Source organism: Lathyrus oleraceus, chromosome 4, assembly GCF_024323335.1.
Source record: "Lathyrus oleraceus cultivar Zhongwan6 chromosome 4, CAAS_Psat_ZW6_1.0, whole genome shotgun sequence".
Classification (NCBI taxonomy): domain Eukaryota; kingdom Viridiplantae; phylum Streptophyta; class Magnoliopsida; order Fabales; family Fabaceae; genus Lathyrus; species Lathyrus oleraceus.
Genome location: NC_066582.1, coordinates 116111393 through 116121804, shown reverse-complemented (window position 1 = coordinate 116121804; position 10412 = coordinate 116111393).

Genomic DNA, 10412 nt, shown 5'->3' with positions numbered 1-10412 from the left:
TAAAAGAACAAAGCACAGAAAGGTATTATGTTAGGATACTCAGAACGCTCTAAAGGCTACAGAGTATACAACACAAAAACCAAAATTGTGGAAGAATCAATTCATGTCAGATTTGATGATAAGCTTGACCCTGAAAAGTCAAAGCTAGTTGAAAATTTTGCAGATTTAGAAATCACTCTTGCAGGATCTGATAAAGTTCCAGAAGCAACTGTCACTCAGAACTCTGAAGAAATTAAATCCCTAGAAATCCCAAAGAAAGCTAAAAGTCGTATCAACGTATCTGAAGATTTGATTCTGGGAAACAAAGACGAACCTGTTAGAACCAGATCTACCTTCAGGACCTCTGAAGATACTCCTCTGGGACTAGTGTCTCTGATTGAGCCTACGTCCTGTGATGAAGCACTTCAAGATAACGACTGGGTTTCAGCCATGCAAGAAGAATTAGATCAATTCACAAAGAATGATGTCTGGGATCTTGTTCCAAAGCCCAGAGGCACTCATGTTATTGGAACCAGATGGGTATTCAGAAACAAGCTGAATGAGAAAGGAGAAATCGTCAGAAACAAAGCTCGACTGGTAGCTCAAGGTTATAGTCAACAAGAAGGTATTGATTATAATGAAACTTTTGCTCCAGTCGCAAGGTTAGAATCTATTCGTCTTCTTGTATCTTTTGCTATTAACCATTCTATTAAATTATATCAAATGGATGTCAAGAGTGCATTCCTTAATGATTATATATCAGAAGAAGTGTATGTCAACCAACCTCCAGGTTTTGAAAATCCAAATTTTCCAGAACATGTTTTTAAACTTAAAAAATCTTTATATGGACTTAAACAAGCTCCCAGAGCTTGGTATGAACGTTTAAGCAACTTTCTTCTGGAACACAATTTTATCAGAGGGAAAGTTGACTCCACACTCTTCTGTAAAAACCTTAACAATGATCTCATGATATGCCAGATATACGTTGATGATATTATTTTTGGTTCAGTTAACGCCTCTGTTTGTCAAGAATTCTCCAAGTTAATGCAGGCAGAATTTGAAATGAGCTTAATGCAAGAACTAAAGTTCTTTCTGGGAATTCAAATTAACCAAACTTCAGAAGTTACATATGTTCATCAAAGCAAATATATTAAAGATGTTCTGAAGAAATTTGACATGGCTGACTGCAACTCTGCAAAAACTCCAATGCATCCAACATGCATTCTTGAAAAGGAAGAAGTAAGCGCAAAGGTTTGTCAGAAGCTCTATCGAGGTATGATAGGCTCTCTTCTCTATCTGACTGCTACTCGTCCTGATATTCTCTTTAGTGTCTGTCTCTGTGCCAGATTCCAATCAGATCCTAGAGAATCTCATTTAACAGCAGTTAAGAGAATTCTTAAGTACCTGAAAGGAACTCCTAACCTGGGCCTGATGTATAAGAAAACATCAGAGTATAGACTTTCTGGTTACTGTGATGCAGATTATGCAGGTGATAGACTAGAACGAAAAAGCACATCTGGAAATTGCCAGCTTCTGGGAAACAATCTGATATCCTGGGCTAGCAAAAGACAATCAACTATCGCTCTATCAACTGCAGAAGCAGAATATATCTCAGCATCACTGTGCACAACTCAGATGCTCTGGATGAAGCACCAGTTAGAAGATCTGCAAATCTTTGAGAGTAACATTCCTATCTTCTGTGATAATACTGCTGCCATTTGTCTAAGTAAGAATTCCATTCTACATTCCATAGCTAAACACATTGAAATAAAACATCATTTTATCAGAGACTATGTTCAGAAAGGGATAGTAACATTGAAGTTCATTGATACAGATCATCAACGGGCAGATATCTTTACTAAGCCTCTAGCTGAAGATAGATTTCTTTTTATCTTAGAAAATCTGAACATTCAAAATTGCCCTGAATGAAGTGTGGCTCTGAAGATGTAAAATGAGACTCTGACATAAACAAATGTGTTTCTGCCTCTGACTCTGATACTTCTACCAGTTAAGAAGCTATCTGAGTTAGAAATCTCCAGGAACCAATCCTTTGGTATTCCTGAAGATCAGATACATCAACACGTGGAGCACTTAGCGTCCAACCCTAGAACTTCTAGACAGCTGTCCAGAAGAAAATCAAAGGGAAACGTTTGATATCTCCTCGAGCAGTGTGCATACTGTTGGGATTAGACCCTCATTAATGAGCCTTAATCATGTCTCCCCCCAAGCGTGCTAACTTGATTCTTGTGCTAACGCTGAAATGTGTGTCGTTTTGCATGTGTTTTCATTTAGGGTATTTAAACACTTTTCTCACATTTCACACACTTATCACTCTCACTCACTCTCAAACCCTCTCTGAAGCATTTTGGCAAACACTTCATCTTCACCTTCTTCTTCATCAACTATGGATGCTCAACAACAACAAGTTTTCAACTTTTCTCAGCCAATGGAATCCAACACCACTGCCCAAAGCTCAAGCATTCCAACTCCAACTGTTACAGGAGTTTCCATTACTCCAGTGTACAAGGAACCCCATATTCTTGAGCGTCTACCTCACATTAACCTAGCAACTCCCTTTGAGGGACTGGATGTGTTATGTGAAACACTGGTGGATTTTGACAACATGATGAGAAATGGAGTAGATCTTACTGAAGAACTCCGTATTCAAGGGTGGGAAAACTACTTCCAAAGGCTTTATGGCCCTGTTTACCCAAATCTCATCAAAGAATTCTGGAGATTTGCTGATGCTGATGACCACTTCATCGTCTCTTTCGTATTGGGGGTAAAGATAGTGATTACTGAAAAGTCAATTGCTTCTTTACTAAACATGGAGAAAACTGGAGGAAAAAGGATTTACAACATCAACCCTAGGTCAAAGCGCATTGCTGAAGTAATCAATCCAACCATCTTCAAACATAACACTGAAGGAAATCCTTCAAAGAACAAAGAGCTTCATCAGAACCTCAGAGTATGGCTCAAGATCATTCTGGGAACCATTCATCATCGCCCAGCATCAAACTCCTCTGACTACATCAATGCAGATCAGAAGTGCATTCTTTACTACATTCACAAGGGTGTGAAGCTCTGCCTTCCTGCACTTCTCTTCAGATACCTCAGAGACTCTGTGAGGGAAACCAGAAACAACATGAAACCCAGATCCTACATCCCTCTAGGAAGGCTTATATCTGATGTTTTCATTGAGAATGGGTTGGTAGATCATCTGGAGAAGAACAGGCTGATGCAAGATCTGGCGATAGATACTGGAAAGCCTCTGGACGCCAGAAATCTCAAGAGTATGGGAATTCTGAAGAAGATTCAAGTCAGACCCACTATAGATACCTCCTGGGATGCCTTGAAAGATCAGAGGAAGCTGCCCCATGATCTTGCAAGGTTCTTCAAGAATGAACCTGTAGATGCAATCCTCCTCTACATGCAGTGTCTGAAGGATGAAGGAGTTGATATCTCTGACTTCAGATTGGACGATTGTCTAGAATCAGAAGAAGACTTTGTCAGATTCAAAAGAGGTCCCTCTAAGCATAAATCCTCAAAGGCAAAGAGAGCAAGGATAGGAGAAACTTCTGAAGTAAGATCTCCAGCGCCTCTGCAAGAAACTACTGGTTCGTCTACTACCTCTATTCCCTCTGAATAAATTATGGCTTCTTCTAATCCTCTCCCAACACCACCCATATACACAACCTCTGAAACCCCACCTTCTACAACCAGAACCTCAGAACCTCGACCAAAATTTAATCTTGCCCATACAACACTACCTTCATCTGAAGCTGAAGAACTGAACCAAACCAGTTCCTCTTCATCTTCAGCCCCAGAATCACCTCCATACCTTATTCTCTCCTCTGACCAAGAATACTCTGACCCTGACTCCCCAACCTTAGCCCAAATTCAGGCTCAAAACCTTGCTTCACAACAACCAACACAAACACAATCTGAAGCAACTTCACCTCCACCAGAACAAACAACCAACATTACTTCTGAAGACCAACCTTCTGAAACTCAACCCTCTGACCTCCATACCTCTGATATCACCCCTCCAAACACCTCTGCTGAACCTGAACCTGAAGCTGAAACTGAACCTTTACCATTAGACTTAAACCCTCTTTACGCTTCACCCCAAAGATCTGAACCTCAACCTGAAGCAGAATCTGAACCTCTAACATTAAATCTCAGTCCTTCAACCTATCCACCTCATACCTCTGAACATGACCTTTCTATACCTACCCTTGAGGAAGCCATAATGATGTTCGCTGGGGCTTCAGTATAAAAGGTCAAGTCTCTGACCATTAACTCTGAAGTCAGTGATGATCCTGACTCTGTAAGGACACACTGGAACAAAGTCATTGGCTGGATGACCTCTGAGGCTTTTAAACTGAAGCACATCTCTGAACAAGTCAGAAACGACTTTATCAGAGATGCTGAGGCAAGACTCCAGGAAAGACTTACAAGAGAAGCTGAAGCTAGAAGACTAGAGGAAGAGAGATTGGCAAAGGAAGCTGAAGAAGAAGCTAGAAGGCTGGAGGAAGAAAAAGCAAGGGAAGCTGAAATTCTAAGGGTAAAGGAAGCTGAAGCTAAAGCTCTGGCTGATGTTGCTGCTGCTGCCGAAGCTGAGGCACAAGCTGCTGCTGAAGCTGAAGCAAAGGCCGCTGTTGAAGCACAGCAGGCTTTGACTCAGGGGGAGTCCTTATCTGTTGTTCCTATGGTTATCCAGACTCTGGAAGAACTGAAGAAAGATCAGAAGGAACTCCGGGCCAGAATGGATAAGCAAGACTCTCTCAACGACAACATTCAGAACATGCTGGCTCTATTGCTTCAGAGAATGCCTCCGCCTCCCAACCCTTAGGCACTTAGGATTTTGTTGCTTTGCTTTCTTGTTTCTGATGTTTACTTGTTCCTTTTGCCTCTGTTGCTTTTTATCTAAATACAATGTTTTTCTCTTGAATTATTATTATTTTTTGCTATGTCTTTTTGATTCTGACAAAAAGGGGGAGAAGTCATTAATAGCTCTGATGAAAATACTGTCTAAATACCTTAAGCACTCTGCAACATATTTTTCTTAAAAATAAATTTATCTAACTCTAGACTTAAGAAATTGCAGAAGGTATCAAGAAACCTCATTGCTTGGAAGCTCTGGTAAGAACTTCTGAACTCCCTAGCCTATCTCAGGGGGAGCTCTTGTCTATCTGATATGATATTATTTATGTTTCATCTGCTAATTAAGTTTGTTTTGTCATCATCAAAAAGGGGGAGATTGTAAGAACAAAAATTGTTCTACAACAGATTCCATCATTTTGATGATAACAAAGGATGAAACCAAAAATGGCACCCTAACGAAAAGTTTCTAAGTGTGCAGGGTTCTAAGGAAAGAAGGAAGAATTCATCAGATACAGAATCATATCAGATACAAATTATCAGAAGACCAGAAGCATCTGAAGTAGAAACACTTTCAAGAAAGTCTAACTCTGAGCAAAACAGCAAAGTATCAGAAGCATCTGAACAAGAAGTACGCTCTAGAAGTTCTGATTCTGAACAACGGTATGTCAAACTTCAGAAGCTCTTGGCGCTATCTGAAGAAATCATCAGAACTCAAGAGATCAACATCAGAAGCTAGATAGCAGATTCCAAGATCTCCAGAAACACGAAGACCTTGATTATGGAATTGCTAAATAAGGAAGAGTAACATTAACTTCAAGTAAAGTTATGGAAATAGTCTTCCTAATACAGAAAGAGACGTTAACTCCAAAAATACAAATGATAAGAAACTATTTGTGGTAAGTAGTCATTCAAGAAGAGAAAGTTGCTTTGACAACAAGCAACATAAGATATGGCACTAATTATTATTCAAGAGTTATTATCTGCTATGATCTTTCAAACGGCTCTTTCTCTCCTATATAAAGGATTGCAAATCAACATTGAGAAGTTAGAGAAAACAAGCACATACTGAAACATCAACACACATAAACTCATTCTCTCAATCTTCACGAAGCTTTTGCTTGAAACGTGAAACTTCTTTGTTCTTATTGTTGTAATATTTGCTTATCTTAGAAGCACTCTAGATTACATAAGCTTTTAATCTTTGTTGTATTTCCTCAAGTGACTCTGTGTAGTCTGTATACTTGAGAGGACTAAGAGATCTTTCTCTTAGACGTTGTTTGTAATCAATCTTTCAAGATTAGTGGATTAAGTCCTTGTTGAAGGCGAAATCACCTTGGCCGGGTGGACTGGAGTAGCTTTGTGTTATAAGCGAACCAGTATATAAATCCTTGTGTGATTTTCATTTTGAAAAAGCGCTTATTTTCCAAACAATTCAACCCCCCCCCCTTTCTTGTTTTTCTCACCTTCAGATTCAAAAAATGACAAAGATGATGAGACGTCCGAAGATGAGAACTTTATGGTTCTTGTGAAGAAGCTTGGTAAGTTTTTTAATCAAAATCAAAATTCCTCTTATCCTAAAAAGAATAAACATTTCAGGAAAAAGGAAGCATCCATATCAATGCAAGACGTCACTTGTTATGAATGTGGAAAGCAAGGTCACATAAAGCCAGATTGCCCGAAACTTGCAAAGAAAGGAGGATTCAAAGGCAAGAAGGAATTCAAGAACAAAAAGGCTTATGTTGCTTGGGACGATAATGAGATAAGTTCATCTTCGGAATCGGAAAGCGATGAATGTGCGAACATGGCTCTTATGGCTTCACATCACTCCGATGAAGAAATCGATGAGGTTAGTAGCAACTTTTCAGTTTATGACAATGACACACAAGATGTTATAGATGAACTTTTAAAAGAATGCAAGACGTTGTATAAAAGTATTTCATCCCAAAAGAAACAAATTTCATCTTTAGAAGAAAATAATATTGCTTTGAAAAAATATATTGAAAGTGAAAAACAAAAGTTGATGGATGAAAAACAAAGTCTTATATGTAAGAATTGTGAGTCTTTATCTTTCCAAATTGTTCAACTTAAAAGAGTTTTAGAAAGATATGAAAAAGGTCAAATTGGGTTGGAGGAAATTCTTAAGCACCAAAGGTATTCTAATGATAAAAGTGGATTAGGATATTCTAAGTTTTCCAAACCAAGCACAAATGAGACCATTTTTGTTAAAGCAAGTGAACAAGTTGTTAAAGAGAAAGTAAACAATTCTAAAAGTGTGCATCCAAGTCATAAAAATAAAATGATTGATAAGAAGAAGAATTATGTTCCTAGATATAGAAGTCATTTTCAACCTACTTGTTTTTACTGTGGAATCAAAGGCCACACACCTAATGCTTGTTACGTGCGAAACTTTGGCGTTGCAAAAGGGCATTATGTGTGGGTTAAAAAGGGTACTAACTACCAAGGACCCAAAGCAATTTGGGTACCTAACAAAACTTGATTTTGTTTTGTAGGTATGCTTGAAGACAACTTCGAATCAATGGTATCTTGATAGCGGTTGTTCAAAGCATATGACGGGCGATGTCAACAAATTTTCACATCTATCTTTAAAGGCCAAAGGATATGTTACATACAGTGATGACAATAAAGGAAAGATCCTTGGAGTAGGAACCATTGGAGCACCTCCTTTTACCATCATCGAAGATGTCCTTTATGTTGAAGGCCTAAAGCACAACCTACTTAGCATAAGTCAATTGTGTGACAAAGGGTTCCGAATCAACTTCACAAAGGATGAATGTTTAATAGAACATGAAGTCACCCATGACATTTTGCTAAAAGGTAAAAGGGTTAATAATATTTTTATGACTTCATTTGATGACTCTTCCTTGAAGGTAAAATGCTTAATGACGAACAACAACGAGGCTTGGCTATGGCATAAAAGATTCGCTCACATTCACATGGAGCACATGAACAAGTTGATAAAGCATGATCTAGTTGTTGGTCTTCCAAAGATTAAGTTCATCAAGGATAAGCTATGTGACGCATGTCAAAAAGGAAAGCAAACCAAGACAACTTTCAAATCTAAGAATGTTGTATCTACGTCTAAGCCACTTCAACTCTTGCACATGGATCTCTTCGGCCCATCAAGAACGAAAAGCTTCGGAGGTAATGTTTACGCTTTAGTTATTGTTGATGATTTCTCTAGATATACGTGGACATTGTTTCTAGTGCAGAAAAGAGATGCTTTCAAGAAGTATGCGAAACAAATTCAAAATGAGAATTCCCTCACAATAACCTCCATAAGAAGTGACCACGGTGGAGAATTCCAAAACACATTCTTTGAAGAATTTTGCGAAGAGCACGGAATTTCCCACAACTTCTCCGCACCACGAACACCACAACAAAACGGTGTCGTAGAAAGAAAGAATAGATCTTTGGTGGAGCTCGCAAGAACAATGCTCAGTGACTCCAACCTTCCTAAATATTTTTGGGCGGGCGCAGTTAGCACAACATGTTTTGTAAGCAACCGTGTCAACATTCGGCCGATTCTCAAAAAGACTTCGTATGAGCTATTCAAAGGAAGGAAGCCTAATATATCTTTCTTTCACATTTTTGGGTGCAAATGTTTTGTCCTCAACAATGGTAAGGACAACCTTGGTAAGTTCTATGAGAAATCCGACGAAGGTATCTTCCTTGGCTACTCCCTATCTAGTAAGGCATTTAGAATTTTCAATAAAAGAACTCTTTCTATTGAAGAATCAATGCATGTATCTTTTGATGAAACTAACCCCTCGAAAGAGGATAATATTATTGTTGTTGATGATGATGATATAATAGATATGTCACAACAACAAAAGGAAGTTCAAAATGATCAAGCAATGCCACAAGGAGATGACTCACCAATCATTGAAGAACATCATGATCTACCGAAAGAATGGAGAACTCATAGAGATCACCCGATCGATAAAGTTATTGGTGATATTAGCCAAGGCGTTGCAACACGACTAAATCTCAAGGATGCTTGTCTCAACATGGCTTTTGTATCTCAAATAGAACCAACCAAAGTCGATGAAGCCTTAGGCGATGATCAATGGATAGTAGCAATGCAAGAGGAACTCAACCAATTCGAAAGGAATCAAGTTTGGAGTCTTGTACCAAGACCGAACAACAAGCACATCATAGGAACAAGATGGGTGTTCAAGAACAAACTTGGTGAGAATGGGATTATAGTTCGTAACAAAGCAAGATTGGTCGCACAAGGATACAACCAAGAGGAAGGAATTGATTTTGATGAGACGTTCGCTCCGGTAGCAAGGTTAGAAGCAATTCGATTATTACTTGCTTATGCTTGTTCTATGAATTTTCAATTGTTTCAGATGGATGTCAAAAGCGCTTTCCTAAATGGCTATATCAATGAAGAAGTCTACGTCAAACAACCTCCGGGTTTTGAAGACTTCAAGAATCCTTCACATGTTTACAAGTTGAAGAAAGCACTATATGGCTTAAAGCAAACACCAAGAGCATGGTATGACCGCCTCAACAACTTTCTATATGAAAAGGGATTTGTAAAAGGAAAGGTTGACAAGACTTTGTTCATAAAGAAGATTAAGGGTAACACCTTATTGGCTCAAGTCTATGTCGACGACATCATCTTCGGTTCAACAAACAAAGATCTTTGCGAAGAGTTTTCAATTATGATGCAAGGAGAATTAGAGATGTCCATGATGGGAAAATTGAACTATTTTCTTGGACTACAAATCAAGCAAACAAAGGATGGCATCTTCATCAACCAATCCAAGTATTGCAAGGAATTGTTGAAAAGATTCGATATGGATAGTTGCAAAGTGATGTCCACTCCTATGGGGTCCGGAACGTACGTTGATCAAGATGAATCCGGAGTTTCAATAGATATCACAAAATATCGAGGTATGATTGGTTCATTACTATATTTGACGGCAAGCCGTCCTGACATTATGTTTAGTGTATGTTTGTGTGCACGCTTTCAAGCAAATCCGAAGGAATCGCATCTCACCGCCGTGAAGAGGATTATGAAGTATCTCAAAGGAACAACGAACGTCGGACTATGGTATCCAAAAGGTAGTATATGTTCCTTGATTGGTTATTCTGACGCTGATTATGCAGGATGTAAGACCGATAGGAAAAGCACAAGTGATACTTGTCACATTCTCGGGAATGCACTAGTGTCGTGGGCATGCAAGAAGCAAGCCTGTGTCGCACTTAGCACGGCCGAAGCGGAGTACATTGCAGCAGGCAGTTGTTGTGCATAGATTTTATGTCTTAAGCAACAACTTCTTGATTTTGGTGTAGATCTCGGTTACATTCCTCTTCGATGCGATAACACAAGTGTCATCAACATCACAAAGAACCCGGTCATGCATTCAAGGACAAAGCACATAGATATCCGACATCATTTCCTTCGAGATCACGTGCTTAACGGAGATGTAGATGTTACGTTCGTGGATACACATAACCAACTTGCCGACATATTCACAAAACCATTGGCTAAAGAGCAATTTTTCAAGATTCGG